General features: G+C 43.2%; 1 protein-coding gene and 1 pseudogene across 2 annotated transcripts in view; both read left to right on the top strand.

Annotated features, from left to right (window-relative positions):
• The window catches only part of PACRG (parkin coregulated), a 582537-nt gene that overhangs the window by 487058 nt on the left and 69373 nt on the right, over positions 1-26106 (top strand). The window lies entirely within an intron of this gene.
• LOC112624020 lies at positions 7066-7161 on the top strand (annotated as a pseudogene).

The following is a 26106-nucleotide window of genomic DNA, read 5'->3' as shown; positions in this document are numbered from 1 at the left end:
TGTAATTATTCCACTTTCTACTGCAATTTTCATGCTAGAAAGAAATTCCTTTTTGCCCCCACATCCCCTTATGGGCATCGCCTCTTCTCTGCTTCTCTCTTCAACAGAATTCCTTCCAAGGGCTGTCAGTGCTTTCCGTGTCCACGTCCTCAACACTGACCCCGTCCCCTCTGCAACTCACTCCAGTTATCTTCTGTCTCCTTCTCTCCATTGAAATGCCTCATGTCAAGGACCCTGGCAGCCTCGCTGTTGCCAAACCCAAGGTTCTGTTCTTTATCCTCGTCTTACTCAAACTCCCAGCAACACTCACCCCAACCAACCATCTGCTCTGATAACAGCCTTGTCCACCTGCTCCTCCAGCTCCTCCCAGCTCACAGGACACTCCTCCATCTCCTGGGCTAGCTCCCCCTCCTCCCTCTGCAACAGGCACAGGACTCCAGCCACTCTCTTCTCTAACTGCACTCTCTCAACATGTATATAGTCCAGTGGCTTTCAACAGGGGACAGCTTTGCCCTGCAGGGGTCACTTGACAATGTCTGAAGACACTTTTGTCACAAGGTGAGGAGATGCTGCAGGCATTCGTGTCTGGAGGCCTGGGATGCGGCCAAACATCCTCCAACGCACAGGACAGCCCCCGCTGTGCTTACTCTGCAAGGAAGGTCCACAGTGCCTGTTCTGTCCAGCAACCCTGTTCTAGTCCATGGTTTTAAGCCATTTTATACACAGATGACAGAGTCACAGGTTGATACGCCCAGCTCTACCCACCCTTCTAATTTGTATGTCCAACCACCGCCTCACTATTCCTATTTGAACGTCTAAACAGGTGATTTAGAATTAACCTCTGACACAGCTCTTCATTTTCTTCCAAAGTCCACTCTTTCTTGGCCATTTCCATCTCAGTCAATACCACCAGTTATATAGACCAAAACCCTAAAAGTCAATCTTTATTCTTCTCTAATCCTTATAAGACACAGTCCATCCAGCAGCAAAGTTCATTGGCTCAGCCGTCTTAACCCACCTTAAAGCTGAGCATGTCTCATGGTATCCAGAATGTGGATTCCCAAGCCTTCACTGTCTCTGGGTTGAACTTCTGCATTTGTCTTCTAGTTCTTCTCCTTGCGTCTATTCTCAAAGCCTGAAATCTGCTTTCCATGCAAAAGAGTTATCTTTTCAATACATGAATTCCATCATGCCATTATCTTGCTTAAATACCTCCCAATGGTTTCTCATTTAGCTGAGAGTAAAATCCTCCTCCCCACTAAATAAATCAAGTTGTTCAGGTGAGCTGACCAAATGACAAAACACTGTAAAGTATTTTTAAACTTTTATTATAGATTACGGTGGAAATTGAAAAGTCAAGAAAATTAACCCACTATAAAAAAATATTTGAGCATGTAACTATATTTACGAGAAGCAGGTTGGAATTCTCAGGGACAGCTTGTGGAAATGAAGGTCCCCCATGGTCCATCGCAACCAACCGTATTCCTGACGATGCTGTGAGGGTGCGTGAGATGGGAACGTGCATCCAAAGAAGGATGTGTGAGGCCGAGGTGGGTGGATCACCCGAGGTCAGGCATTCGAAACTGGCCTGGCCAACATGGTGAAACCCCATCTCTACTAAAAATACAAAATGTAGCCGGTGTGGTGGCAAGTGCCTGTAGTCCCAGCTACTTGGGAGCCTGAGGCAGGAGAATCGCTTGAACCTGGGAGGCAGAGGTTGCAGTGAGCTGAGATCGCGCCACCGCACTCCAGCCTGGGCGACAGAGTGAGACCTTGTCTCACTTAAAAAAAAAAAAAAAAAAGTGAACAAAAGCATTGCACAGAAAACACTTTTATACAAGTTCACAAATAATGAGGATGGGGTAGAATTAATGGCCATCCTAAAAGAGCTGAAGCGTTTGCTTAATCTACCCAAGAAAGAAAAATCAAGAGATTTGAACCACTAAGAAATAATGTAGATTCTGCAGAACCTGATATTGACATCAGATAAAGAAACAGTTACAAATATTAACATATATAAATTACTGGGTCCAAACTGCCTCCATTCCAAGTAATTAAGAGAATTGACTACAACGTTTCAAATGTTACTTTTGAAAAATCATGTAGAGTTGTAGTAATATCAGAATACTGTAGAGAAAGTTAATGATTATGGAACTCAAAAAGGAAAAGTAAATGAGACTGTAATATTGTGATTATTTAACTTAGTGTACAGATTGATCTTGCCTTAAATAATTACCAATTAACTTCTACTAAAAAATGTAGTAGGTATGATATGTGTATAGCATACACAGGGAAAAAGAAGTAAAATAAAAGAACATTGGTTGGGCGCGGTGGCTCGTGCCTGTAATACCAGTACTTTGGGGGGCCAAGGCAGGTGAATCACCTGAGGTCAGGAGTTTGAGACCAGCTCGGCCAATGTGGTGAAACCCTGTCTCTACTAAAAATACAAAAATTAGCCAAGCATGGTGGCAGGCACCTGTAATCCCAGCTACTTGGGAGGCTGAGGCAGGAGAATCGCTTGAACGTGGGAGGCGGAGGTTGCAGTAAGCCAAGATTGCACCATTGCACTCCAGCCTGGGCAACAACAGCAAAACTCCATCTCAAAAATGAAAAATAAAAAATAAAAGAATATTAAGGATAAACTAAAATACTGAGAATAAAAATGTGTGTGTCCCATTGAGAAAACATTTTCTGAGTGCCCACTGAGCTCCACACACAATGGGAAAGCAGAAGAAGGATGGAAGTGGTAGAAGCCTGCATTCTAGTGAGGGAGCTAAAAGACTCAACTGTAATGCACAGGAAAAAGTAAATGCTATAAAAGAAGAAGCCTAAATCAAGGGTTACAGGAGGACTTAATTTTGGAAGAAGGAACAGGAAAGAGAAAGTGGTCAGAAAAGGCTTGAGGGAGACTGCTTTTTGCTGGCTTTAGCGTGTGGTGGGCTTTCAACTGGCTGAGGACCAGGAGAAACATGCTTAGGGAGAGGGAGCTGGTCCACAAACAGGCCAGAAAGGCCTGCATTATGAAGATGTGCCTTGCTTATTGAATTGCTTTTCTAAACAGTGGATAAAAAATAAAACAGAAACAGAGTGATTCTGTTAGTCAGGTGCCCTGGAAATACGCTCTGAGATGGAGATTCTTGCACAGAAATAACGCCTATAAGAGACTGAGAATGTTATCCTTATCAAAATTCCAATGGCATTTTTCACAGAAATAGGAAAACTATCCTAAAATGTATATGGAACCACAAAGACCCTGAAAAGCCAAAGCAATGTTGAGCAAAAGGAACAAAGCTGGGACCAGGCATGGTGGCTCACACCTGTAATCCCAGCACTTTAGGAGGCCAAGGCAGACAGATAACCTGAGGTCAGGAGTTCAAGACAAGCCTGGCCAACATGGCGAAACCCCATCTCTACTAAAAATACAAAAATTAGCCAGGCACGGTGACAGGCATCTGTAATCCCAGCTACACAGGAGGCTAAGGCAGGAGAATCACTTGAACTTGGGATGTGGAGCTTGTGGTAAGCTGAGATCATGCCACTGCACTCTAGCCTGGGCAACAGAGTGAGACTCCATCTCAAAAACAAGGAAGAACAAAGCTGGAGGCACCACACTGCCTGATTTCAGAATATACTACAAAGATACAATAATCAAAACAGCATGGTACTGGCATAAAAACAGATATGTAGACCAAATAGAACAGAATAGAGAGGCCAAAAATAAATCCACACATTTATAGTCAGCTGATCTGCAACAAAGCTGCCAAGAACATAACACAGGGAACGGACAGTCTCTTCAATAAATGGTATTGAGAAAACTGGATATCCACATGCAGAAAATGAAACTGGGCCTTATCTCACAACATACAAAAATCAACTCAAAATGAATTAAAGATTTAAATATAAGAACTGGAACTGTAAAACTACTAGAAGAAAACATAGGAGAAAACTACGGCCTAGATAGTTTTGTTGTTGTTGTTGTTGTTGTTGTTGTTGTTGATATAACCCAAAAGGCACAGGCAACAAAAGCAAAACTAGATAAGTGAGATTATATCAAACTAAAAAGCTTCTGTATAGCAAAGGAAATAATCAATAGAGTTAAGAGATAACCCATGGAATGGAAGAAAATATTTGCAAACCAAAAATCCTATAAGAGTTAATATACAAAATATATAAAGAACTCAATTCAATAGCAAGAAAACAAATAACCCATTTTTAAAATGGGCATGGCCAGACACAGTGGCTCACGCCTGTAATCCCAGCTCTTTTGGAGGCAGAGACGGGTGGATCACAAGGTCAGGAGATCGAGACCATCCTGGCTAACACAGTGAAACCCTGTCTCTATTAAAAATACAAAAAAATGGCCGGGCGCGGTGGCTCAAGCCTGTAATCCCAGCACTTTGGGAGGCCGAGACGGGTGGATCACAAGGTCAGGAGATCAAGACCATCCTGGCCAACACGGTGAAACCCCGTCTCTACTAAAAATACAAAAAAATTAGCCGGGCGTGGTAGCGGGCGCCTGTAGTCCCAGCTACTCGGGAGGCTGAGGCAGGAGAATGGCGTGAACCCAGGAGGCGGAGCTTGTAGTGAGCCTAGATCGCGCCACTGCACTCCAGCCTGGGTGACAGAGCAAAGACTCCGTCTCAAAAAAAAAAAAAAAAAAAAAAAAAAATACAAAATATTAGCCAGGCATGGTGGTGGGTGCCTGTAGTCCCAGCTACTCGGGAGACTGAGGCAGGAGAATGGCATGAACCCAGGAGGCGGAGCTTGCAGTGAGCCAAGATCACGCCACTGCACTCCAGCCTAGGGGACAGAGTGAGACTCCATCTCAATTAATAAAAAAAAAAAAAAAAAAAGAGGCAAAGGATCTGAATACACATTTCTCAAAAGAAGACATACAAATGACAAACAGGTACATGGAAAAAATGGTCAGCATCAGTAATCATCAAGGAGATGCAAATTAAAACCAGGATGAGATATCTCTTCACACCTATTAGAATGGCTACTATCAAAATGACAAAAGATAGCAAGTGATATGATTTGTCTGTGTCCCCACCCAAATCTCATCTTGAATTTTAATCTCCATAATCCCCGCATGTCTAGGGAGAAACCTGGTGGGAGGTGATTGGATCACGAGGGTGGTTACCCTCGTGCAGTTCTCATGATAGTGAGTGAATTCTCATGAGATCTGATGGCTTTATAAGGGGCTCTTCCCCCTTAGTTCCTCACTCACTGTCTCTCACCTGCCACCATATAAGGTGTATCTCTTCCACTTCTGCCATGACTGTAAGTTTCCTGAGGCCTTCCCAGCCATGCAGAACTGTGAGTGAGTATTTTATACATTACCCAGTCTCAGGTAGTATCTTTATAGCCGTGTGAGAATGAACTAATACAGCAAGTGTTTGTGAGGATGTGGAAAAAGAGAACCCTTGCACACTGTTAGAGGGAGTGTAAATTAGTACAGCCATCATGGAAAACAGTATGGAGGTTCCTCAAAACATTAGAAATAGAGATACTGTATAATCCAGCAATCCCACTTCTGGGTATATAGATCCAAAGGAAATTAAATCAGTATGTTGAAGAGATATCTGTACTTTCATTTTCATTGCAGCATTATTCACAGTAGCCAAGACATAGAATCAACTTCAGTGTCCATCAGTGGATGAATGGATAAAGAAAATGTGGTAGGTATACACAATGGAATACTATTCAACCTTTAAAAAGAAGGAAATTGGCTGGGCACAGTGGCTCATGCCTATAATCCTAGCACTTTGAGAGACTGAGGCAAGAGGATCACTTGAGTGCAGGAGTTTCAGACCAGCCTGGGCAACATGGCAAGACCCTGTCTCTACCAAAAAATAAAAATAAAAAATGAAAAAAAGGAAATCCTCTCATTTTCGACAACATGGATGAACCTGGAGGACATTATGCTAAGTGAAATATACCAGTCACATAAACACAGATACTGCATGATCTCACTCATATGTAGAATCTAAAGTCAAATTCATAGAAGCAGAGAGTAGAACGGTGTTTAGCAGGAGCCTGGGGAAGGAAAGTGGATTGGGAGATGTTGGTCAAAAGGCACAAAGTTTTGATGAGACAGGATGAATGAGTTCTGGAGATCCACTGCAGTATGGTGACGCTGGAAATAATAATGTATATTTGGCCGGGCGCGGTGGCTCAAGCCTGTAATCCCAGCACTTTGGGAGGCCGAGACGGGCGGATCACAAGGTCAGGAGATCGAGACCATCCTGGTTAACACGGTGAAACCCCGTCTCTACTAAAAAATACAAAAAAAAAAAAACTAGCCGGGCGAGGTGGCAGGCACCTGTAGTCCCAGCTACTCGGGAGGCTGAGCCAGGAGAATGGTGTAAACCCGGGAGGCAGAGCTTGCAGTGAGCTGAGATCTGGCCACTGCACTCCAGCCTGGGCGACAGAGCTAGACTCCGTCTCAAAAAAAAAAAAATAATGTATATTTGAAAATTGCTAAGGGAGTAGGTCTTAAATGTTCTCACCACAAAAACATGAGAAGCATGTGAGGTGATGGATATGCTAATAAGCTTGATTTAATCATCCCACAGGGTATAGCGTACATGTGTTGAAACATCACACTGCACACTATAAATATATGTAGTTTTTATTTGTCAGTTAGGCATTAATAACGCTGGAGGCAGGAAGAAAGAGGAAGAAACAGGGCTGGGCAGGAGAGGTTAGACTGCCTGGAGGAGGTCCCAGGTAATCTCCACTTGAGGCCAAGGAGCTGGGACTTTGTGCCCGTGCATTAGCCAGCCCATGCAGACTGCTGGAGAAAGGGGTAACCTTGAGCAAAGCTGCTACTGTCTGAGGCGGAGGGCAATTCCCAGGATGAGACCCAGCCATCAGTGGCTCACATCCCAGTGCCTGGGGAGAACCTGTTCTGTAGGAGGGTTGGGGCTGCACTCAGCAGCAGCCTCCACAGTGACCCATGATGTAGGGAAGGATAAATTCCAAAAATGTTTGAAAGTGTTTGCATCATTGATGTCTATTTTAATTAAAAGAGCCAATGGGATTAAAAATCATGGTAAACTGATCCTTTGTAGCTCATAAGCGTGATGAGTAGGATTTCACACTCATGTGTGAGATGTGCCTCCCTCAAACCTTATAAATGATGATGGTACCTTAAAAAATAATCATGGTCAACCACATAAGATTCCATGTGAATTTTTGTGGCATGTAAAAACATGACTTCCTGCTTGTATTAGGCTGTTCTTGCATTGCTATAAGGAAATACCTGAGGCTGGATAATTTTTAAGAGATTTAATTGACTCACAGTTCTGCAGACTGTACAGGAAGCATTGTGCTGGCATCTGCTTCTTGGGAAGCCCCGGGAAGCTTCTACTCATGATAGAGGGCGAAGTAGGAGTACGTCCATCACATGACGAAAGCAGGAACAAGAGGGAGGTGAAGGGTAAGGTGCCACACACTTAACAACCAGATCTCACCAGTGCTCACTCACTAGGGCAGGGACGGCATCAAGACATGAGGCATCCACCCCATGACCAAAGCACACCACCTACCATGCCTCGCCTCCAACACTGGGGATTCCATTTCAACCCGACATTCGAGCGCGATCAAATATTCAAACTGCATCACTGGTGTTCTAATGAGTTAGAAGTTGAAGATGCACCAATATATGTAACGGAAAGATAACGAGAGGACTGTAAGCCATTCCCATGGGTATGCCATCCCTCACGAAGGAGCAGAGCCAGCAGCCTACCCATCATTACAGGACTTGCACTGAGCTAGGTCAGCAGTAGCAGAAACAGCTTTATACTGATGGGGACTACAAAGCTTTAACACCCAGGGCCACCAAACATTCACCCTTACACCCAGACCCTCATACACGTTTGCAAGACTGGAGAAGATGGGTCCGCCTGTTCCTGGCCATCGAGATGAATTGCCCTACCTGTGGCAAGAATGAAACCCACAACTTGGGTGTTATTAGCGCAACCTCTCATCCAATTGACACCACCGGCCATAGATGATGATAATAAGAAAGTAAGGCAGACGCAGCTAAGCTGATAAATATGTCCAAGTTGGAAAAACTAATTTCAGCTTAGAAAAACAGCACACTAATGAAGCTTTTAAAAATTAGCTTTTGACTAAAGCTCATACAGAGAGGCAGTGTTGGTGAAAAACCACAGTAAACATCAAAACAAGCATGAGTTCAGAGTCTGGAAACGTAACCAGAAGGTTATTGTTTTTAAATATACAGAGAAGACACACATATTTGTTTCCTGTTTATGAGATATATATATAAGAAAACAAGAAAATTATTTTTTTTCAATCTACCACTAATCAGTGTTACAAAAAATCCATGACGCTCTAGGAATCTGACCAGCTCTCCAGGCAATGGATTCTTCAAGTGAGAGCAACTTGAAGTACTTCTGGTGTCAGAAGATGCAGTCAGAGTCCCTGAGCCCAGAGGGTGTTCTTAATCTGTGCCTGAAAATGATTGAAATGGACACCAGTGGAGGCAGATAAACTCTGGAAATGTTTAAGCAGGCAAAAAAGAAAAAAAAAATTGAAAAAGTAAACCTAGATGAGTACGTGGCACACAGCGGAGGCCCAACATGCACTGGATTAATTCATTACTTCATTCAAAATTATGCTGGCAGTCAGTTTGTGACAAATAGATTAAGATAGTGCACCAATGCACTGCCATTAGGGTATGAATAGTAAACCACCTTTATACCAAAGAATTCCTTTTTATGGAAAAAGTACAGTCAATTTTTTTTTTTAACTTTCGGCAATACGGCAGAAGTAAAGGAACCGCAGTGAACAAACATGATTATTTTTATAACATTTCGCAAAGTAAAAGTTTCAGCTGAAAATAAAAAGAAACCTTTATAAATTGGAATAAATGCAGACTGGAGTCATTCTGTAGCACAGTGACCAACATTTGGACACATCACATGAGTCTTAAAGGTCACGGAATGAGTCTAGTTATATATGTTTTTCCATTCCAGACAGCTTGAAATTTAGTGTCTAATTCGAAAGTCCAAAAGTATGAAACTCCTGAAAATAAGCCTTCCAAATGACTAGTTTACTTTCTCCGTGGAACTTAAAATAGGATGGAAGGGAAGTCTAATTCTGAGAAAGTAGAATCTCCTTCTGATGTTTTGTTTATAAAAATAGTAAACATTTTACTACAGTAAAAAGGGCTAAATTTCATATCTCTATTTAAAAGCATTTGCAGGCCAGGCATCTGCTGGCTCACACCTGTAATCCCAATGCTCTGGGAGGCTGAGGCAGGAGGATCACTTGAGTCTAGGAGTTCAAGTCCAGCCTAGTCAACATAGTGAGACCCCCGTCTCTACAGAAAGTTACCCCGGGGAGAGGTGGTTCACACCTGTAGTACTCAGGGGGCTGAGGCAGGAGGATCACTGGAGCCCAGGAATTGGAGGCTACAGTGAGCCATAATCGTGCCACTGCACTCCAGCCTGGGTGACAGAGTGAGACCCTTGCCTCTAAAAAAAAAACCCACAACAACAACAAATAAAAACAGTATTTGTGGTCCCTTTCAAAGCACTGATTCTTCTGCTTCTCAGAACACTCAGATTGCATCTGATCTTTGCTTACCAGAATCATCATTTTATGGCTTAGCAAGTTGTTGTCTGCAGGCTTTGCCCCGGTAATGGTTCCAAAGCCGTTCAGCCACAGCTCAAATAACCTGCACCCGGAGCACAAACGTGGCATCCACAGTCAAGCACCACCGTTCCCCTTCAGTCTCGTGACTTTGTGAAGTAGTAATCCCACACCTGTCAAATGCTGTCGGAAGAGACCCTTGAATAGTCCGAGGAGAACCCTCCTCTGGGAAGACATTTGGGACAGAAGAATTTTCCTTAAGAAGGAAGAAAAGACAGATGAGGAAAGCGCTGACGTCATCTCATGAGGACCAACAGGCTCCACAATTCCTTTAGCGGCTGCGTCAGCGAGACGCCCAGAACTGTCTCCAGGCGACAGCAGAGGTCAGTTTCAGGTCCACAGAGTCCCACTAAGCTCCTATAATTGAGAACCTAATTCAATTCTAACCTGATGGTGAAATTATTCAACGGTTTGCTTCTGGGCATTGAAATAAATAATAAAAAGCAGCAAATGTAATACTGCCATTGTTGACATTCTCTACAGTGGCATCAGAAACTCCTCAAAGTTCTGTTTACTTCCAAGTGGCCATCTTCTTAGTACATTGTCCGTTGTGCAAGCTCTTTGCAAAGAGAACTCATACGTAATGTTTGTGCCATGCATTACAGTTTTTAAAGAGCTTAGCAAATATGAGTCTTCTTTACTACATAGCACTCCTTTAAGATAAAGCTTTCAATAACCAATTTTTTAATCTCTTCATTGTAGCACAGGTAACTGTGTCCTTATGTTGGGAAATTATGCCCCTTAGAATACCAGTTATTCCAATTTATCAGCCTAAAGTGTATATGGATTACTTACTCTAAGTCTACACACATAACATTTTTTAGTGTAATAAAATATTCACTATTTTAATGGACAAAACATCCAAAAGAGATTCTACTTTCTCAGAATTAGACTTCCCTTTCCTCCTCCTATTTTAAGTTCCAGGGAGAAAATAAACTAGTTATTTGGAAAGCTTGTTCTCAGTGGAGTTTTATAGTTCTGACTTTTGAATAGACGTTAAATTTCATGCCATCTAGAATGGAAAAATATATATAACAAGACTCATTCCACGGCCTTTAAGACTTATTTGATGTGTCCAAATGTGTCCAAGTATGTGTCTACATGTCTGTTTATTGCTGATGGAAACAGCAACAGTAATTCACCTTCAAAATCCCTAAAACGTGGTTGAAGAAACAAGTAAAGAACGCGGGACGGTGTGTAATGCCGAACTGCTGCAGGTGCAGAGTTAGGGAGGAAAAAACCCAGAAGGTTGTCAGAGCCTCAGACATTCAGAAAAGACTTCCTGGAGGAGAGAGGCCTCCAACTAGGCCTCGAAAGCCAGTATTTAGAGAGGGAGGAGGAGGTAGGTAAGATGTCCCTGCCAGGAATTCCAGCCTTGTAAAAGAAGCCTGCAGGACAGAAATGAATATCCTACTGAGATGGCAGAGGAGAGAGGTCAAGGGTGCCGCAACCTTCAGGCACAACTAGGAAGATCCCTGCAAAGGCAACAGCTCCTCTGGGCCAGCGGAGAAAGTGGAGACCCCAAACAGGGGCTCTCAGGATAGGATGGGGCTACGGCTGGGAGCAGCACCACCTCTGGGAGGTTGGCAAGGCGGGCAGGCCCACGGGGGAGCCGTGGCTTGCCGGCTGGGCTTTCTCCTGCTGGCAGTACCGATGTCCTCCAAAATTGCTTCCTGCGGTTTTCCTATTTCTCTTAACGTCATCCACTATCTTTTCTCATGTCCTGTGACCCACTCACTGCCATGCCGCTGAACATGCTGTTAGAACAAGAAAACAACAGTCTGTGTTATGTTAAGCACATCCTGCTCGATCCTGGCCAGAGTTCCCTGCCCATACGCTTTATAAAGCGGTGGACAGTCCCCAGGTGGGCTCGCTGGGAGTCTGCACTGGCGCTGCATGCAGGAGAGCCCCGGGCTGCTCTGACCACACTGACGTGCTGGGTTGTCACGCCCTGCACGGATGCAGACAATTCCACACAGATGGATCAGCAACTTTGCAGGTCTTGACAACTATGAGCCCAGATCCGCTTAGCCAGGATGCCTCAGCAAAAGGTGATTTCACATAGGGTGGCTTGAAAAGGCAAGCAATCCTGGCTGACTGCATCCCTTCCCCAGGACCAGCACCCACCGGGTGACTCCTTTTACCCTTAACAAACTCCATCTGCCAGTCAGAGCCCCTTATCCATGAGCCTGCATAGTTCAGAATCACCCTCAACACACAGAGATCCGTTTGCCTCTCTGCGGTGGGACCGGACAGGTGCAAGAGCCTCTCTAGACCATTGGCTGCAGGTTGGTCATGATAAACAGCCTCACCCAAGAATGCTGAGCATGCGGTTACCGCACGTAAACAAGTCCCAGCTTCGCTCTCAGCTGGAGCTGGCACGACGTCGGTATTTCTGTAATGCTGCATTGGCAGAATTTCATCTGCAGTATATGTTGAAATAGACAGATAATTATTTAGAACAAATAAAATAAGCTGCTTCTGAACATGGCTTGAAGTGGGCACTGACGTGCTGGGACTCTCAGGCCAGCCTCTACCACCCAAGGCGGCTCTCTACAGAACACAAAGGCCCAGCCTGGAAGGGAGTGGCTGAGGTGAGTGCCTCAGGACAGGTCAGCGCAGTGATGTTCATTCCAAGAATACTTATGATGAAGAGAACCCAGGAGAGCTGAAGATTAGCGTCAGTCACACTTTTATAATAGAGAAGAGCTCGCCTGCGCCAGGTGCCGTGTCCCGCTGGGCCTGGCTACTCCAGAGGCTCCTCTGCTGCCGCAACGTGCCCGAGCCCCGACCTGCAAGTCCTCTGAGAGAGCAGCTCTTAGCTCCAGCCTGCGTGTCAGACCAAAGCACACACTTTGTCCACTTCTTACTATGTTTAGTAAGAAGGGAAGGAGAAGGGAAGAAAAAGAGGAAAGGAGGAACAAAGGAAGAGGAGAAGGAAGAAGGCAGTGCAGTAAGGGAAGGGAAAGGTGGGAAGATGTGGAAATAAGGACCAGAGACAAAAGAAGGGGCAGAGGAAGGTGGCTCTGTGGTCCTGGCCTTGTTTCTGGCAAAACACACTTACACTTTGAGGGTACTCCGCTTCCCTAAGGCACACCAGGGAAGGTCAGCAGTTTTCCTGCGGACCAGTGAGAAGAGGAACCCTGTTCAGGAAGAGTAGGCAATAGGAAGAGACAAAAGCGATTGATTCCCTGAGGTGCCGGAGCAGGAAGAACAGTCCAGGCATGGCCTGAGAGCAGAGCAAGGTAAAGAGCACCCCTCACCTACAACCCAGCTCACGCTCCCAGCAGGAGGCCCTGGCCCTGCACAGCCAGCCCCTCCACCTCTCCTCCAGGAGCCTCCACCCCTGAAACCAGCCCTCAGCCCTCTCCCACCTCTGCTCCTCTGGCTGTAATACTGCCCCTCACACCAGGGCCACATCCCTCTGGGACTGCAGCTGGAGTGGCCCCGCCAGTGTAGCAAAGGGCATCTCCCAGGAGCAGATGGTCTCAGCAACTTCAAACACATTTTCTGTTAAGTTTTCTCTTGTATTGTGATGTTACAGAACGCTCTCAGCAGGAATCTGTCCCCCGTGAAGTATTCTTTGCTGCAATCCATCTTCAGTTCACAATGGGAATAACCTGCTCACCATCTTTTGTATTTTTCTCACCTACTTTCATGGTTTTTACATCTCTGTTAGGATACTTACATTATTTAGGGATAAAGCTGAAGGTGTGTGAAAGGATGGATGAAGAGATGCTGAACTGATGGATGAACAGAAAGTGCACCTACCAGTAAAAACAGAGGGATGGAGTAGAATGCAGGAGGCCGGAGGCTGCAAGAGGCATTTTACTGTTGACCTAGATGGTAATTTGGAGAGAGAGAGAGAGAGAGAAATGACACCAGCCTTGAACTTGAGAGATGCCATTTTCTAAATTACCCTGTGTGGCTAAATGACTTTGCATACTAGCCCAAAGAAATAACTGCCATGCATTTCATTGTGTGAAAAAACATATTACGAGTTCAAGAAAATAAGAGGAAACATTTTAACATCAAGATGGGAAGGGATAAAGACAAACCAAGAGACGATGGAGGGGGCTGGATACAGCTGTCCACTTGAGAAATGGCGGTGGCTTCTGTGTGTTAGGGGCAAAGGAGATGGAGAAAATGGAAATATTTGAAAAATACTGAAGACATATAAAGGACAGATCCTAATGACAGAGAATTGTGAGTGAGGGAGAAGGATGAGTAAAAGATAACTTCTGGATTTCTGTTCTGAAAACGAAATTCTGAAAGGGGAAATGGAATGACGAGCATGTTGCAGGGAGGGAGGGAAATTGTAAGTTGCCCTGTCCTTCATGGTTAAGATTTTACCAAATGGGAGACATTCAAATAGAAATGTTCCCTGAATAACAGGACATTTTGTCCTGGGACTCAACAAGAAATGCCAGGTGGGAAATAATAGATTTTATTCAGCCATTCAAGAGTGTTCAGGTCTTGGGGGATAACTATCGTCATTAATGGAAGAGCACTCTTGTCACTGATGATAGAGATGGTCCATAGAAAGTGACACAGGGCAGGGACAGAAGATGATCTAGGGTGCAGTTCTGAGTCTCACCCTCTGCTGTGGTTTGGGTATGTTTGGATATAGCTTGTTTGGTGCCACCAAGTCTCATGTTGAAATTTGGTCCCCAGTGTTTGAAGTGAGGCCTGGCGGGAGGTGGTTGGATCATGGGGGCAGATCCCTCGTGAATGCCTTGGTGCCATTCTCAGGGGAGTGAATTCTCATGGGAGTGGGTGAGGTCTCACTCTTAGTTCCTGCAGAAACTGGTTGTTGAAGAGAACCTGGCAGCTCCTCCTCTCTCCCTTGCTTTCTCTGTGGCCATGTGATCTCTGCACACACCAGCTCCTCTTCATCTTCCACAATAAATGGAAGCTTCCTGAGGCCCTCACCAGAAGCAGATGCTGCTGCCATGTTTCTTATATAGCCTGTAGAACCATGAGCCAAGATAAACCTCTTTTCCTTAAACATTATCCAGCCTCAGCATTCATTTATAGCAGTCCCAGCAGACTAAAACAGCTACATTTAAGGGACAGATGACTCCCTTAAAGGAGAGCAAGCAGATGCAGCCAAAGATGTAGGTCAAAAACCACGAGAGTTTAGTTCTATGGGAACCAAAAAAAGAATGTTTTAAACAAAGAGAGCAGAGTCACAAATTTCTCTTGGAGGCAAAGTAAAATAAAGGCTGAAAAGTATCCATTGAACTGAGCAACAATGCTGTCTAGGGGAAAGCAGTTTTCATACAGAGGTAAAACAGAAGCCAGATTATAATGGGTAAAAACAATAAGTAAGCATTGAGGAACAGAGCAAGTACAGGCAACTCTTTTTTAAAAGTTGATTTTGAAGAAGGAAAGCGGGGCCAAATGTTGGTAGGGTTTTGGGGTTAGACAGAGACTTGTTAGTTTTAAGATGAAAAGACATGACTATGTTTAAATGAAGAAAGATACGAGCTCCATGTAACTGAAGGTACAAAAAAGAAAGGCTATAATCTGTTGTACAAGGCCCCTGAGGAGGTGGGAAGACATAGCAGAAGGATTTGTCTGAAATGAAAAGGGGCTCACCTTTTCCGTCGTAAGCCGGCTGAATGGGAGTTGTGGACATGACTTGAGCAGTTCAGACGCACCACATTTCCTGCTGCTCTCTGATATCCCCAAACCTGTCCTATTTCCCCTTTTGCATGTGATAGTCTAATGATAATCCTGAAGCATATACAAATATATTTATTCTCCATTGATAAAGCATCATATAATCTTCTGGAGACATAGGCTCCATTAAAATAATTTCTCAATTTCCCCATTGTACGTAGCCAGCCACTAAAATATCACTTGACTAAGAGTAGATGGTGTTGGTGACTAGAAAATGTATGTCTTGAGAGTATGGTGTTCTTTTACTTGTAGAATATGAAATATCTGCTTCCAGATTCCTCAAGGTCCTTCTCCTTGGGTTTTTGTCTTGCCAGCTCATGCCATTCATCCCCTGTGTTAATGTCTGTAGAACAGCAAGGAAATGTGTCTAAAATTCAACAGCTTGCCAGCACCTAAGAGAACTTACCAGAAATATTGTCAACTGCCTCTTAAATATTTCTCTCTGGAAAATTTTTTTAATTTCACAAGGTTTTATCATCTATATTATAGGGATTTGTTTTTAATTCTTCACAATTTCCTTACACTCCTCCAAAATAATCTTTAACATGTACAGTTTTCTTTTTCAATTCTGCCCTTGGTGAGTCAATTTATAGTGGGGTTTGATATTTTATTATTGTCAAATATTGCTTATAAGAGAGAGGCTTTGGGTTGGTAACAACTAAACACTAAAATAAAAATAAAGTAAAGAAAAAAGGTTTTTTTTTGTTTGTTTGTTTGTTTTTTTAAAAGAGAGGCTTTGGGAAAACTGGCAAACTTTCTGCTCTTCTAAAGGTTACTTGTTATATGACTGATCTCCAAGCATTTATTTATCTGGAAAAATCTGTTTGTGATTCTGCATATGTCAGGGCAACAATGGCTGCAACATACTTTGAAAGATGGTGGGATATGCTACACAGGGTACTGTACAAACCTCAAGGCAAATCATGTTAAATAGAACTGTTCTCCTCCCATCTGTCAAAGCACACCTATTTTTCTTCAAACCAAAATGTAGTTTGACCTCCAAGTAGGTTTCCTAAACAACCCTGCCTTTCTCCGTTCCTCCTAGTGCCACCTTGAGCTGGCCTTCTTCTGAATACTCTTTCATTTATTGGTAATTGTGACTTACTTATGTATACTAATGCCTTGCTAGCATCTTTCCCCTTTTGGAAATTAATCTCAGCAGAAACTGAGTTGAATCTCTTCTATGTATTCCTAAGCATAAGTGTCCTTTGAGCACTCCATAAATATTTGTCTACTGACTGGTTGAAGATTTAGTCTCACACAAGTGCAGGTGAACTTCATCTCATTTTGGAACTCTGATGGGAAGTATGACTGTGTTACACAAGATTCTGGGTCTTTCCCTACCCTCGGGTGAATAAAGAGCCATAATCAATTAAAAATGTCTGCTATAGGACTGAAAAGATGGCAAGAAGAGGTAGAGACTGTGCCACTGTACAAAGAGTTTGCCACTTCTTTTTAATGTGGCATTGAATGGTTGCTTGTATTAGTCCGTTTTCACACTGCTATAAAGAACTACGTGAGACTGGGTAATTTATAAAGAAAAATGGTTCAATTGACTCATAGGCTGTACAGGACGCATGCCTGGGGAGGCCTCAGGAAACTTACAATCATGGCAGGAGGTGAAGGGGAAGCCAGCCCATCTTACATGACTTGAGCAGGAGGGAGAGGGCAAAGGGGGAAGTGCTTCACACTTTCACAACAACCAGATGTCATGAGAACTTACTATCATGAGAACAGCAAGGGGAAAGGTCCCCCCCCATGATCCAATCACCTTCCACGAGGCCCCTCCCCCAACATTGGGGATTACAATTCAATGTGAGATTTTGCTGGGGACCCAGAGCCAAACCATATCGTTGATGATTTGATACAAGCTTTTGAGATACGTAATGTGTAGATATTTTCTTTAATTACTTAGCATGATGAATTTCATCAACCCTAAATATGTATCAGTGGTTTGATTGGTTAGGTGGTGGGTGGGGTTTCTTTTGGGGGGGGTGGATTTACCCTCCATGTCTTTAGTCTGACAGTGTAACTTTTGGTCATGTGATTGTTTCATAAAATATACTGGTATTGCATACATCCTAATTTGCAGTAATTTTATTTTCTTGATAGGTACAGTCTTCTGTAAATGGATTTTTTTTTTTTTTTTTTTTTTTGAGACGGAGTCCCGCTCTGTCGCCCAGGCTGGAGTGCAGTGGCGCGATCTCGGCTCACTGCAAACTCCACCTCCCGGGTTCACGCCATTCTCCCGCCTCAGCCTCCGAGTAGCTGGGACTACAGGCGCCCGCCACCACGCCCGGCTAGTTTTTTGTATTTTTAGTAGAGACAGGGTTTCACCATGTTAGCCAGGATGGTCTCGATCTCCTGACCTCGTGATCCACCCGCCTCGGCCTCCCAAAGTGCTGGGATTACAGGCTTGAGCCACCGCGCCCGGCCCTGTAAATGGATTTTTATCTTAGAAAGTATTTTTATATACATATTTTCTACCAATGTAGCTAATTTGACTAGATGTTATTAAATAGGGAGAAAATCTAGCTCTAGTTCATGTTTTCTTTTACTTAAGGAAAACAAAAATGCTCAACTTTTGTTGAAAATTAATGCAAGGCCAACAGTAACAGTACTCAAAATATAAGAATGTCCTTAAGTAAATTGGAGTTGCCTCTTTGTCACCCCAGTTACTGTCTCTAAAGCCACATTTCTGTTCTCATAAGATAGGTTATATGAAAAGAAATTGAAGCATCATAAATTATATTAGTGTAAGATCACAAATTAATCACTTTATAACCTATTTTCTCTTGAAAATTCTTTCTTTATAGAAGTTCTACCAGAAAATGGCTCACACTATTAAACTTAATAGGTTATTACTACATGTTTTGTTCGGTAATCTAAGCCAAGTCATCAGGAAAAGATTATAGTTACCAGCTCCCATTGTCCTGTTTGACATCAATGAGAAGATGCTTTATTTATATTTTCATGTGTTATTTATTCCTGTCAGAAGATATATCCATTTTACATGCAGCTAAAATTCCTGGGGCTTTTCATTGATCAACTAAACACAGGATGTGCTTTAAGGAAGAGCTGTGGAAGGGAGTATTGCCAAACCCTTTTAGTAAAATTGAAATTATATTTTCTTGGTTAACTGAAAAAGACAATGTTCATGATGGTGTGGACTAGCATCAGAATTAATTTTACCCTACAATTGAATTTATGGTCAAAGTGTCATATTCCTATTATTTAAGAATATATTGTGTTATATCTTAAAATTTATTAGCTGAATAAATATTTATATGCATGGTATAATGGAATAAAAGAGGGAGCAATGGAGTCTTTATTTCAATAAGTGAGTTTTATGTACAATAGTAAATAATTAAATCCAATTGATTCCAGAACTCATAAGGCACTTCTTCTGTAAGGATAAATGACGTATTGGTGTTTGACTGAGTCTATAACTTATAACAGTATCATACTTGGGAGGAAGAATTTGAATACAAGGGCAGAACAGAATTTGAATCTAGTTTAAATGAGAGAAAATCTTTGTAAAGTGTTGGCATAATGAAGGAAGAAGTGATTTGACATTGGCATAGATTCTCTCTGCTGTCAAAGATCTGAAGAAGTCGTTTCATCCCATTGCCCCACACTGGGCATTTTAGCCAGTTGACTGCTGGTGGTCTCAGACAAAGAAGGAACACTTTCAACACCACCATCAAGGACTTTCATAGTCTTGATTCTTATACTTTGAATAACTCTTCTTTGAGTTCTATTAACATTCATCTTTATTTTTCTCAGTATTGTAGGATAAAATGTTTAGACTTCCTGTAATTTTTTTTTTCTCATGTAAAAGGCTAAAAAAAAATGGTGTCTCTTCTGTATTTCTATCAGTCACTCTTTCTTCTTTGTCCTTCATACTTGAGTTAATCTGTCTCATGCTTCAACTTTACTTTTGACGTGTAATCACCCATGTTGTTTTGCTATCTCTAATGATGGAAGTGAGTTTGGTGGAAGCAAAGATGGTGTTTGTCTGTGTCTATATCCCCAACTACTGACCTAGTGGTCGCACTTAGCATGTGGTAAAAGCTTCTGAAAGAAGCATTTCAAAGTTTAGTTCCAAATTCCATCACCTTGATAAGTTACTTAATAAGGCACTTATTCTTTTTGAATATTTTTCTCATTTATAAAATGAGGCTAATAATAATCTTCTCTCTGGGTTTTCATGACAAGCAAAATAATGATTGAGAGATTTGTACCGTGTAAGATATGATTATTTTTCTAACCTTCAACTGGAAGAAATTCTGTCAAGACACGGTTTTAAGTTTCCAAGTGGTATATTTCTGTGCATTCTGTTGGCATTCAATACTTACTGCCCACTGAAATGAGTCGTCTTCTTTTGTCATAATCTTCTTAAGGTGCTTGCCTGGCCTCTTGGTTTCAAGGACCACCTCTATAAGAGACTCCGCAATCTACACTTCAACGCTTGATCACTTACCTTTGCCCAGAATCATGTCTGTAAGAGTTAGCTCCACCAGAATTTTGTCCAGGAGTCCTTAGGTGGACGCCTTGCTGCTTCTCCCTGCTACAGTTCAGCCTCTCCAAGTGCAACCTCTGTCCTTCTTGTCACCAGATGGTGTGGGCACAGCTGGCTGTTCATTGCCCCTCCTGCTCCCATGGCCGCCCCAACCCCTACACGCACACTCACACTCCCACATACACACACACTCACACCCCCACCCCTACACCCTACACACACACTGACACTCACACATACACACACACTCACACCTCCACCCCTACACACACACTCACACTCACACATACACACACCTCCACCCCTACACACAGACACTCACACCCCCCACTCCTACACACACACTCACACTCCCACATACACACACATACCTCCACCCCTACACACACACTCCCACATACACACACACTCACACCTCCACCCCTACATACACACTCCCACATGCACACACATTCACACCTCCACCCCTACACACACACTCACACTCCCACATGCACACACACTCACACTCACACATACACACGCACTCACACCTCCACCCCTACACACTCACACATACACACACCTCCACCCCTACACACACACTCACACCTCCACCCCTACACACACACTCCCACTCCCACATACACACACACTCACACCCCACCCCTACACACGCACACACACATTCACACTCCCACTCCCACCCCTACTTCCACACTACACACACTCACATACACACTCACACTCTCACTCTCACACTCCCACCCCAACATACACACACACTCTGACACACTCACACTGTCACACTCTCACACTTCCATCCATAACACACTCATACTCCCATCCTCACATGCACTCACACTCCCATCCTCACATACACATACACACACACTCACACCCCCATGCCCACATACACATACACACACCCTCACCCCTACTTCTACAGACCCTTACACACACATACACACACATTCACACCTCCATCCCTACTCATACACACTCACCCTGGCTCACAAGCACGCTGTTCCCAGAGCTCTACTTTGGAGACGGCGGTGGCTCCCTGGTGCCACACCTGTGCCCCCGCCAGGCCTGTGGGGTGGGCGGGATGCTAATGCCTGGCATTGGCGAGAGATGTCTGGGAGGAGGCAAGGGGGACATGCAAGGGACGATTCGGGGGTGTATAAAGAAAGAAACCCATGGAATATGAAAGCTGTGATGGGGACAGAAAATTTAAGAAAAAGCAGAAATTTTGTTTAAAGATTTATGAAAAGTTTGGCTGTTGAAGAAACAAGCTCTGTACTCCCCTCCTCGCGAAGACTTCCATAAAATCTATACTGTTTAAAGCTGCTTTTGGTGTTGAGCGTTGGAGTCTGTGAGTACAGGGTGAGGTCACGGGGTCAAACGGTCACCTTGCCTGCCGCCCTGTGGGGTGACTCCCACCTCCTTGGTTCCCTCCTCCCCAACCACCTGGCTGGGAGAGGGCTCCTACCCTCCCGCTTCGACTGCGTTCTCACTTTCACTCAGATCTCATGCCACTAAACACAAATAATCTCGTTTGCCCTTTTGTTTGGATTTTTGTCACATACGTGGTGGGGCCTCTTCAGCTGTAGAGTCATTAACCCTAGACTCCTGGTTCACGGAGTCAACAGCCGACTGTGCCGTCCTCACCCTCAGGGCTCTGCCCTGTGGAGGAAACGTGGTCCATTCCGGAACACAGCTCTCCCCATGTTTGCCGCGTGACCTCGACCAGGATCCCCCCTCAGGTAAACGAGGGCTGCCTCAGGCTTCCCTCCTCGCCCGTAGCAAAGGGTCTTGCCCTTTTGTTTCTGCATCATAAAAGCACTCATGTTCCAGAAAGACGTCTCATAACATCTGCTTGAAATTTTACCCCCCAAAATTGGACTTTTCTTACTAATTTCTAATTCTTCTCAAAAGGCAACTCAAGTCTGTCTATGTGACGTATTTAACTGCCAATCTTTCTCCAATTCTTAATGTAAATTTTACAGAAAATTGATATTTGATATTTTTAGGCATGTTTTCTAGTGAAAGATAAGATTTTATATACCACGTAAATTTCATGAACTGAGAGAGGGGAAGAAAAAAGGTGAAAGGTACTGCTGAACCTGCACACTGCAACAGTTTAATTTAAAGGTATGATAGGCTGTCATTGGGGAAAAAAATCAGTAAAATATCCGAATGTTCACTTAACATATTTTCAACAAAATCTCATTTTTTTCTCCTCAAGTCTTTATTTGATTTACACACCAAGAAAAGCAGAAAGGATGACAGGTTCAATTACAAAGCTAAGTCTTGAACTTTGTGGTCATTTCGCTTTTAACAGGTGTGTGTGTGTGATACACAGCCCTTCCATGATCATCTGACCTGGCCCTCTTGGGACATGTGGCCCGGGCTCCAGGTGCCCTCATACCCTGCACTGTTTTGACACAATACATGCCTGGGGACTAGGGTTTCGGAAAAAGGACCTGGAGGGCTGAGCTGGCAGCTGGAAAGGCAGGGTTAGGGATGGGGACAGAGCTGGGAGTCACTCTACAGTTTGGTCTGGGTAGATGTCGGGGGTGATCTGAGTTGAGGTACATGTTTATAGCTTTTGAATGGAGAAGGTAGGAGGTTGATTCCTGGCAACCAGTTGAGAACCATAAAGTGGGTGTGTAGAAGGCGAAAGGGGAAAAACAGGTGAATGAGAGGCCACAGTAAACCCAAAGGAGGGGCACAGGCTGGGGTTGGAACAGAGGAATCTGTTCTAACGCCAAGTCCAGTCCCCATCTGGCATTCCCGACATTCATACCCATTTGTGAGTAAATCTGGCAGAAAAGAAAGTGAAGGGGGAGACATGAGGGTGGGCTCAGACTCAGAAACAGTCATGTCACTGCCTAATTGCTTTTTTCCAAGTTAAAACAATTTTTTTAAACCAACAATGTTAGCCGAGGCAAAGCTGTTAAAAAAAAAAAAAAAGAATTTTTAAACTTATTGAGCTATAATTTGTTACTGATTTCATCCATTCAACAAAAAACTTGGGATCAAATATTAGAAAATTAAATTAGGTTCATTCACAACCAAAGATCTTTTCTCTTGCCCTATGGACCTGCTGAGTCGAAATTCCATTTTCCATCTCCTCACAGCATTTTAGGTAAATGATTATCGTCCAATGAATTGCACTAAAAGCAAATCACTAACGGATAGATCAGCACCATTCTTCTCTTAATTAATGCCACTGTGTGTTGTGTATGTAACAAATGCAAATTATCAAATAGGGCAACATTGATTTTCTTTTCCATGCATTCCTCAGTACCATTCAAATGCGTTTTGGAAACCGCCCTGGACTGGGAGATTGCAATCACTGTACCATTTTCCTCTTGATTTATAGGGCTCAATTATCTTTCGTTGGTTATATGAAATGTCTTTTCTAATAAAAGAGCCAAAAAGTGAGAGACAGCGTTTCTAGCATCAGGCACAGAAGGGTGATGTGATAATATCAAATTTCCTATGGTTTAGCAAACATTGACAAATAGGGGAAATTAGGATTGCTCATCCAATATGTTTTGGCCTCAAAGGATTCAGCTAATAAAGTAACTAGAAAAATTAAATATGCGTAAACCAAGCCGCAGCACCTTTAGAATACTTAACAGATTACCGAGTTGTGTCATTTATAGCAATGAATGTTTTCAGGCTCCAAGCAAAAAATTTATTTTTCACTTTACTTGAAAAGAAGATGATGCCTCCAAATATCACAGGGAATTATTTCTTTTGTGTCCAAATGAGTTCAGATCTAAACCAACATTTAAATGGGCTTCAGTCATGAATTACAAAATGCAGTTGAAATGAGTATTGTTTTGCTGATAGTTTAGTCTGAAAGCAATTGTCTTTTTCCCTACAGATACAGTGCCTCCTTGATTAAGTGGTTTTTGGTTATTTTTTCATAACAGCCCATTATTTGTTTGAATAAATAAATTAACCTGGGGAGACCAACCATGGTCCTGACCCGCACTGGACTTTTCTGTCTCTAAGTAAGGCGTGGTCCAGGAGTCATAGGTTATGTGATGTACCACTGGCTGGTGCCACTGACTCCACTCTGAGTCCTGAAGCTGTGGGCCTGTTATTAAACAAATGTCCTGAACACCCAAGTCTCCCTGGGCCCCCAGCTGGCTGTTGTTGACAGTGCCACACAGTCAGTGTGAGGACAGAAGTTCCATGGGGAAAGGGGAGGGGCATGTGCCTGGCACCAAGTTACGCCTTCAGTAGAAGTGTGTCCAGCATGCGAATGTTCACGTACACTCTGCGTTTGTGTTGCACAGTGGTACCCAAGCATGTGCCTGCACCCCCAACAAGCTTCTTGGGGTTTCCATTAAGCACATTTCCAAGCTCCCAAGTCACTTCCTGTGTGTGTCAGAAGTGGCTCTTTTCATTTCCAAGACCGTGTAGCTGATTGGCATCTACACATGTACCCACACACCCACACACACAGCAGGGGCTGTGGGATGGTGGGCCACCCCTCAGCTCCTCCTCTGTGGGTCCCCAGTCACCACCTAACCCACCCCAGTGTTCTCCTCCAGGTTCTGGTCCTGTCTGTCCATCCGCTGAATAACTAAAGATGCTTAGAGTCTAAAAAAAACCTTGAATGAAACCCTGAAACAGTAACCTGAAGGAAATTTTATTATTATCTAATTTAGAAGAGAAACAAGTGTCTTAATTGTCTCCTTGTTTTAACCAATAAAAGAGATTCCACCTGGGTCTCCAAGGCCCAGCTGCCAAGGGTTAGTAACTGAGGCTAGAGAAGCTATCTCACCCTGGTTAAATAAACAGGGTCCGTGATTGATGATGTCTGTACAAACACGAAATGTAGTCAAACAGAGTAAGCAGACACTGAGCAAGCATTTACTAATATGTGGCCATCTGACAAAGCATTCTTACATTTGTAGTCTTTAATTTGACACAGAGATTTTGTCTGTCATGTCTTTGGCCACTTTTGTGTGTTCATGCCGTGATTCACAAAGAGGAATGATTTCAGTGCCATGTACGATGGTATTTCAAACAAAACCGAGTGTCGTAATCTGGAATATAGTTTCCATTTCATTTTATAGGACAATATAGAGCAGTTTGTTTCATACCATTCATTTAAATCATTTTCAGTAGGGTTTTTTTTCCTAAAAGAAAAACTTTCTGAAGTCTCTTTCTTAATTTCTTCAGTTGCCTTAGGTTTGGGCGGAGCTGATTGATGACGTGTTTCTATGTGAGCTTCATCGAGTATCTGCCCTTGAATCATCTAGTATTTTCTGTAACGTCGGGCCAAGGAGACCTAATGTGTGCACTTTACGTGCACATTTTGGACACCGAAAATACACTGCCGTGCCTTGCAATTGCACAAATCATTTAAGAGCCCCTCTGTCAGGGGAATAAGCTACCTCCCTTTGTCATGCACTGTGTTCTGTATTTTAGAAAGGCCCGGCACTGACCATATTTCCTCCCACAAGGCCCCATGCCATCAGCACAAGAGCTTGTGAGGCTGAACCCAAGCCCCAGAAATCAGAAGTTCCATACTGTGGGAGCTCTAAGTATCTCATTTAGGACTCCACGAAATATTGCTTCATTTCTCACTATGTCTATCCTCCAAAGGCACCAACTCATTCAGTTGCTAAACTAATTCTTCATTTTGATGTAAGTTTTTGGGAGAATAGAAGTGAGCAGTCCTAAAATGAAAGTGTTTTTTAAACAATAATGGTGCCGGAACATGAGACTTTTAACCTTGGCAAACAAAGTATTTTAGCCACAAAAAATTGCAGAGCTATAAGAAATTCCTGAAAACTTTTCAATAGAGAAAACGTAATTCCCCGTTACGTTTTCCTTTTTAGTAACCCATTGACAAAGAAGCGAACTGTCCTCCGTGTTAGTGAAGGGCGGAGGTCTAGACTTGCTCCTTGTCTTTCTACCATTTTCTACCATCGTTGTTTGTAAAAGTCTAATCTTTATTTTAAGTCAGTTTATGCTTCCCGGACTAAACTCTGCAACAAATAATATGAATGTCACACATTTAATCATTTGTAATTAATTCCAAACTAAGTAAAACAAGGACTTGTGAAAGTTGTTTTTCCCCGAGGATGTTCTACTTACATTTAGTAATAGGTTATTATGGCTTTATCTTTTAAAGACTACTTTCGGGGCCCTTTTTAACTTAATTCTGTTAAACTACTCTTGGAAACTATCGATTCTATAAACTA

Source organism: Theropithecus gelada, chromosome 4 (assembly GCF_003255815.1).
Source record: "Theropithecus gelada isolate Dixy chromosome 4, Tgel_1.0, whole genome shotgun sequence".
In the NCBI taxonomy this organism is placed as follows: Eukaryota; Metazoa; Chordata; class Mammalia; order Primates; family Cercopithecidae; genus Theropithecus; species Theropithecus gelada.
This window is presented reverse-complemented; position numbering and strand designations above follow the sequence as displayed.